Raw genomic sequence first — 6,700 nt, 5'->3', positions numbered from 1 at the left:
GGATATTTATGTAAGGGTTATTCTAGTAAAGGGTTTAGCGTTTTAGACCGGAATAGACAATGCTTAACCAAAACTGTATTCTGGCATAGAAGATTCTATGTTAGCAGTTCATTCACTTTTTCGGATTGTAGTCTAGATTTATATGTATTCAGTGAGGCTCCTTTTGTGATTAAGCAGTGCGCTCTAGGTTGTAAGCTTCCTGCAAGTGCAGGCCCCTTATATTTTGTAATATCTCTTCATATGGCTAGTGGATTGACATTATGGGTCACATATCCCACCATGATTTTTCCTCTTTGAGGCTTTCCATGTATAATTATGTGTGTTATGGTTCTTGTTTATGTGATTGTCTTATTCATTACTTTACTTCTTTCAATTAAGTATGTACTTGTATACAGGTTGGTGTATGGATGTTTTAATAAGGCTAAAATTGAACTTTTCGATATAACATTGATGCCCCCCCTCTCAATGTTATTGGATTCCAACAATTGGTATCAGATCCTTGTACCTCAGAGGAAGTTTAATAGCTTGAGGGAGATCCTGAATCTGGAATCCATGGACATGGGTTTGGAGAAGCAACTTGAGATGGCACTTGAAGATTATGATGTTGAAAGGTTGAAGAACTTAAAAATACAAGATGAATTGAATTATGCTAAGGAATTCATTCTTGTCCTACAGGAGAAGTTGCCATCTGTTCAAGCTAGAAGGAAGGAAATTTTGCAAAATTAGGATGATGAAGAGAAAGATACACTTAAGGAACGGTGTCAAAAATTGAGTTAGGAGAGCATGGTTATCAAAAAAGAAATGGAAGCTATAACTATGAGGATGTCTAAGGTGATTGAAGACCGAAAGAAAAAGGAAGAAAATCTTGTTGTATCTTTGAAGAACAAATTTGAAGAATGTGGTAGGCTGGTTCATGAGAATGATATCTTGAGAACTAATTTAGTACAATCCCAGAGTAATGAACAAGATCTTGAGAGATAAATGATAATTCTGAGAGATGATCTAACTACTGCAAGTGAGTATAAAGAAAAATTCAAGATTAGTTCAACATAGTTAGATGAGTTATTGAAGAGGCAAAGGAAGATTGGAGATTCTAGTGGACTTGGATTTGAGAAAGGACAGAGTTCCAATACTGCTAATGAAGATCAAAACCATAAGGCACTAGTAAGGCTGTTTAATGCTTATAAATTTAATGGTAGATGTTTTGTTTGCAATAGATTTGTTCACATGGCTAGGCAATGTAGAAATAGAGCAAATCAGAACCATGATTATGCTCTCGGTCAATGTTCTAAATGTAATAAGTATGGTCATAAGATTGAATTTTGCAAAATGAATGTTAAATGCTATGCATGTGGAAAATTTGGACATATGGCTAGTCTGTGGAGGTCAAGCACTTATACCGGTTTTAGCAAAGCAATTCAAAAGAACAATGTTACATATTATGTATGTAATGAGGTTGGACATATTGCTAAATTTTGTAGAAATAGAAATCCACTGGTTGGCAATGGAGGATAAAAATAAGAAAGCGAAAGTAAAGGTTAGTGAAATCTGGCAAGATCATACTCACAGATGGGTCAGGAAGACTGCAGAACAATAAGCATATGGGGATGCACCGGTTACTTATTCGGCAGAGGAGGTTGCTCCTGCACCGGCAGGCAACTCATCTAGTAACTGAGGCAGATGCCTTAGGGTTAGGCAAAATTCATGAAGATGTTGCATATGCCCCGTGAAGAGGTTTTGGAAAATATTCCAGACATTGGAAATGCTTATCCGACATTGGAGATGTTTTGTTCGAGATCCGGTATCTTTCACTGGAAGCCATTGATGTCAATGAAATATTAGGGTTTTTCTTGCAGGATAAAAGGTCAAATTCACTTGATTTTTTATCACCTTCCATTCAAAGCGATTAAAGGTAATTCCGAGCAATCAAATATCTTCTTGAGCAATTTCACTAGCGACTGGAAGAATTTGTTTAGGTTTCCGCCAGAAGCGATCAACAGGTATTTTTATTTAATCATGTAAGCATGATCATCATCTATTCCTATCTTTGTTGCAAATCCGACTGTAGTAGAGGTCAAGGACCATCCCAGGCCAATTTTCAAGCAGTATCCGCATGTGGCTACCCTGGAAGATTTCGTTGGAGCATTTTCCTATGTTCCAGAGAGAGTTGTTTATGTTGAAGATGTTAGGGCATACATACACTATCACATTGAGGATTTGGGGACTTCTGATATAAACAACATGTACATGAGCGAGCTTATGGGAGATTCTGGAAAGTTCAAACCAACATACAAACACGTTGAAGACTTAGCGTTTACCGACATTCTTGTAATTCTGGAATTCAAAGATGAAATCACTAGGTATGTTTTGAGCAGAGTACATGGGGAGTTTATCTTGTTGGATAGACCTTCCAAGATCACAAAGGAAGCCATCCAAGCAATGACTTGTTTACCATAGGTTGGGAAACATCTAGATAAGAAGGTTGTTGTTGGGAAATATGTATGTTTTGGGAGTAATGTTAAACGTTAGTAGTTAGTTAGTTGACGGGTAGGTAGTTGGAGTCACGATGGCTATGTCACACCCCTTCAGTTGTTATATATTGTACTACCTGTGGGTATTAAAGGGAGGTGATGTTTACAATAGATAATACTATGGACATTGGGTGCATTCTGAGTCATTAATGGAAAGCTTATTCTCATATTCATCTTGTACTTGCATTGTTCATTTATGCATTACTTCTATAGTCCTTCTGTTTACCCAGTCAGGCAAACATTTGCCACCGTTGCCGATTTCAAACCTGGGAATGGGAGTAATCCATATGGCATGATGATAATGGGCCAACCCCTAGATGAAGGGATAAGAACCCCTGAGGGAGAAGAGCCAGAAGAATTGTTCGACGGAGAGAGAACACTAATGGTGGACTTTCAGTGCATCCTTCACGTAGCAATTGAAACCCACGTAACAAGGGAAGCCACACAAGAAGATGTGCCCAAAAGTGTTGTGTGGTCTGCCCTATCACTGAGCCCTGTAGTGAACCAGCTGATGACCAACCTTCCCAATTTGTTGGCTCAAGCATTTCTTTCTCTCCAGGACCGCCGAGAGGAAACCTATCACTAAAACTATCGTCAACAGATCTTGCAGCAATACGAGGGGAGGTATCAATGAGAGGAAGAGGAGCGTGATGAAACCTGACAAAGGACAAACAATCCTTGAACTACGAATGGAGAAATAAAGAAGAATACTATCATAGTCATAGGAATTATGTTAACATACATTGTATACAAGAGAATGAATTAATAAGAAGGTGTTCTTGTTTGAAATGCGATATTTTGTTTCATCAGGTAGAAGTAGAATTGATTCCCAATCTATTAAATAAGGACAAAAGTAAAAAAGGAATATGTGGAAGAGGTTGAAGCAGCCCAATGAGCATTGATTGTCAAACAATAGGTTGGACGTAGGCGATAGTTAAAGGGAATCGTAGAGGAACTGAGCGGAAGGAGCAACAAAAATGGCAAGGACCAAGTCTCAAATTTAATTGAAACCACACAGAAGCAACTGGGGGACCTTTCCCTCACATTGGAAGAAATTGGTGATAGGAGTACAGTAGAACCATACACACCATTCAGATGAGAGGACGAGACCAGGAAGGAGAAGGAGACCGAAACTGAGACCAGAGAAGTAGGAGATACTAGTATAGCCGAAGGTGTTGGGAGGACACAGGGGCATGGTAGCAGAAGCAATCTATTTGGGTTGGGCTCAGCCATCCCTGGTAGTCAAGGTAGTCTGGTGGGACCTAGCAGACTAGTTTCTGGAGTACCTAGCGGTAGTGCACCTGGAGGGCCGATCTCTGGAGGTATGAACCTTGGAGGTTCCGGAGGGCAAGGCAACGAAAGTGGACTTGGAGGGCCAATCTTGGGAGGTACGAACCTTGGAGGTTCCGGAGGGAAAGGTGCATAGAAGGTAAGAAGTGCAATGGCAAGCAAACAAAAGTTACCCAAATTCAATAGAGATGGCAAAGATGACCCCATACGACACTCTCGTACATGTGAGACAATATGGTTAGCCAACGGGGTGGTTGACAAAGCGGATTGGGTGGTGCAGTTCCCTACCACCCCGAGAGGGGTAGCCACTGATTGGTACTCTGATGTGGATAAAGTAAAGGTGGGAACATGGGATGAACTACAGAAAGCTTTTGAGATGGAGTTTTGACTCCTTCGAGATGATAATGAGATCGTGGTAGAGATATTAAGCACAAAGAAGGGAAAGCATGAGACAGTGCGAACATATAGCTGATGGTTAAAGGAGTTACTGCGGAAGATGGAGAACTAGCTGGCTGACGGACTAAAGAAGAGATGGTTCGTGGAAGGGTTGTGATCATCCGTACAAAGAAAGATGAAAATTGTACCGCCCACCTCATACGATGATGCATACAACTGCACAATGGATTTGGAAAGTGAAGGCAAAACATCATGGAAGAAAAAGGACAAGTCCTCTGCAGGAGAGGAGTCCTTGGGAGAAAGCAACAGTGATGAATCATCAAGTAAGAAGGTGCAAGCTCTTCAAAACAATATGCACCGTATGATGAAGGAATTTAAGAATGTGAAAGGAAGCACGAGTAAAAATGAAGACGTGTGGTGCATAGAATGTAAGGAAGAAGGTCACACAAAAGGCACCTGCCCGAAGAAGGCATTCTGCAAAATTTTCCAAATGTTGGGACATGTCGTCAAAGGGTGTCCCTACAACATGAAAACAAAAGGGAACCAAGTATTCTTCACACAAGAGCAACCCTCACTATCTATAGCAGTGAGCTCTGCCTATCTGCACGCTGACACCACTGCATCATCCGATGTTTATAGAGGTAATTGAAGAGGAGGGAGAGGTAACAACAATCAAAGAAGAATGTAGTATGACACTAAGGGGCAGCCAATAATTCAATGTCGGACCTGCAACCAATGGGGGAACTTCACTCGAGAGTGCTAGAATACTAAAACCCCCAAGAGACTGTGTAGATGGTGTGGCCCTGGTGATCATGATGACACAAAATATCCTAAGCTGGGGGTGAATCTGCTCAATATTGAGAAGACAAGCAAAGACAAAGAAGTATTGGTGATCACTCGCATGCAGGTGAAGAAGGAAACATATCCCGACCCCTGCACAGAGAAGGAGAGACTGTGGGAGGTGAAGGATGAAAGAACACGAAGATGATGAGTCCCTCAATCTGCTTGAAAGTGGAAAATTATATCATTGGGCAAGTCTTGCAGATGGAGGTGTCGATAAAGGTAAAAGACATTCTAGACTCCATGCCACATTTGAGGACTACCATCCTTAGCAATGTGCAAAGCACTGCACATGCAACTTCGAGTGCACCGCAGGTGGAGGTTCCCATCAGCCCTTTGGCTGACCTGATGTTACTAGCCTTGAACAGTGGTAGACATCCAGCTGTGGTAGAAATGGGCATCTTTGGGACCATTCTGAAGGACACCATTATGGATGGGGGTGCTGGGGTGAATGTACTACCAGAAGAGACATGGAAGAGGCTAGGGAAACCCACCATGTGGCCACCCACATTCAATCTAATGGGAGCCGACCAACATGACATCAAGCCACCTAGTATATTGATGGCCCAGCAAGTGACAATTGGTATGCAACCCTTCCTGTTAGATTTTGTAGTTATTCCCTTGAAAAAGAAAGGCTATGATGCCATCCTGGGGAGAGTGTGGTTGATCATCACGAGGGTGAACCATAACTAGAAGAAAAATACACTCTCCATGGAGAAGAGAGGGTGGAAATATATCATTGACCTACGAACCCAAGATGTTGGTGAAGAGCTCGCCTCTTCCGACTCAGACTCAGAGGACTCTAATAAATGGGAATGGGGTTCTGACAAAAGCAAAGGAAAGAACGTGATGGAGCCAAACAATGAAGGGGTACTCGAATTGGAGGAATGTTCTGAAGATGAGTTTTGCTCACTCAACGGGCTCTTCCATTGGAAAATGGATGATTACGAACTTTTTCAATGCAACATGTTGTAGATAGAGGAGCTCGTTGATAAGGAGGTCTTCCCTCCAAAATATAGAGAATATAACGAGGGGGAAGCCCGAGTGGATGAGGCACCAACACATCAGTTCAAGAGAGACAAGCCAATTAAATTTGAAGAGTCCAAGCTGAAGGCAACAAGCCTGGGAAAGGAGGACGACCCATGAAATATATTAGTCGGGGATGACTGGGATCCCGTGCTGAATGAAGTGGCCTTCAAAATATTTCTGGAGTTTAAAGATGTCTTCGCATAGATGTATAAAGACCTGACGGGGATACCTCCTGAACTGTGCGTGCACTACATCCCATTGGTACCTAGAGCCTAGCTTGTATGAAAAAAACTGTACCAGATGAACCACAACTATGTAGCACGGGTCAACAAAGAGATAGAAAAAATGTTGGAGGCTGGTATCATTTTAAAAGTATAGACAAGTGAATGGGTGTCACCCATAGTCATTTCATTAAAGAAGGAGGCTAACCAAATAAGGATTTGTGTGGACTTCCAATGTCTCAATGTAGTTATGATTAAAGACCCCTTCCCAATCCCATTTATAGACAGCATATTGGAGGAGGTGGCCGACCATGAGATGTACTTGTTTATGGATGGATTCTCCAAATATAACCAAATATCAATCACCGAGGAAGATAAACTAAAGACCACCTT

This window comes from Cryptomeria japonica, chromosome 4 (genome assembly GCF_030272615.1).
Source record: "Cryptomeria japonica chromosome 4, Sugi_1.0, whole genome shotgun sequence".
Lineage (NCBI taxonomy): Eukaryota > Viridiplantae > Streptophyta > Pinopsida > Cupressales > Cupressaceae > Cryptomeria > Cryptomeria japonica.
This window is presented reverse-complemented; position numbering follows the sequence as displayed.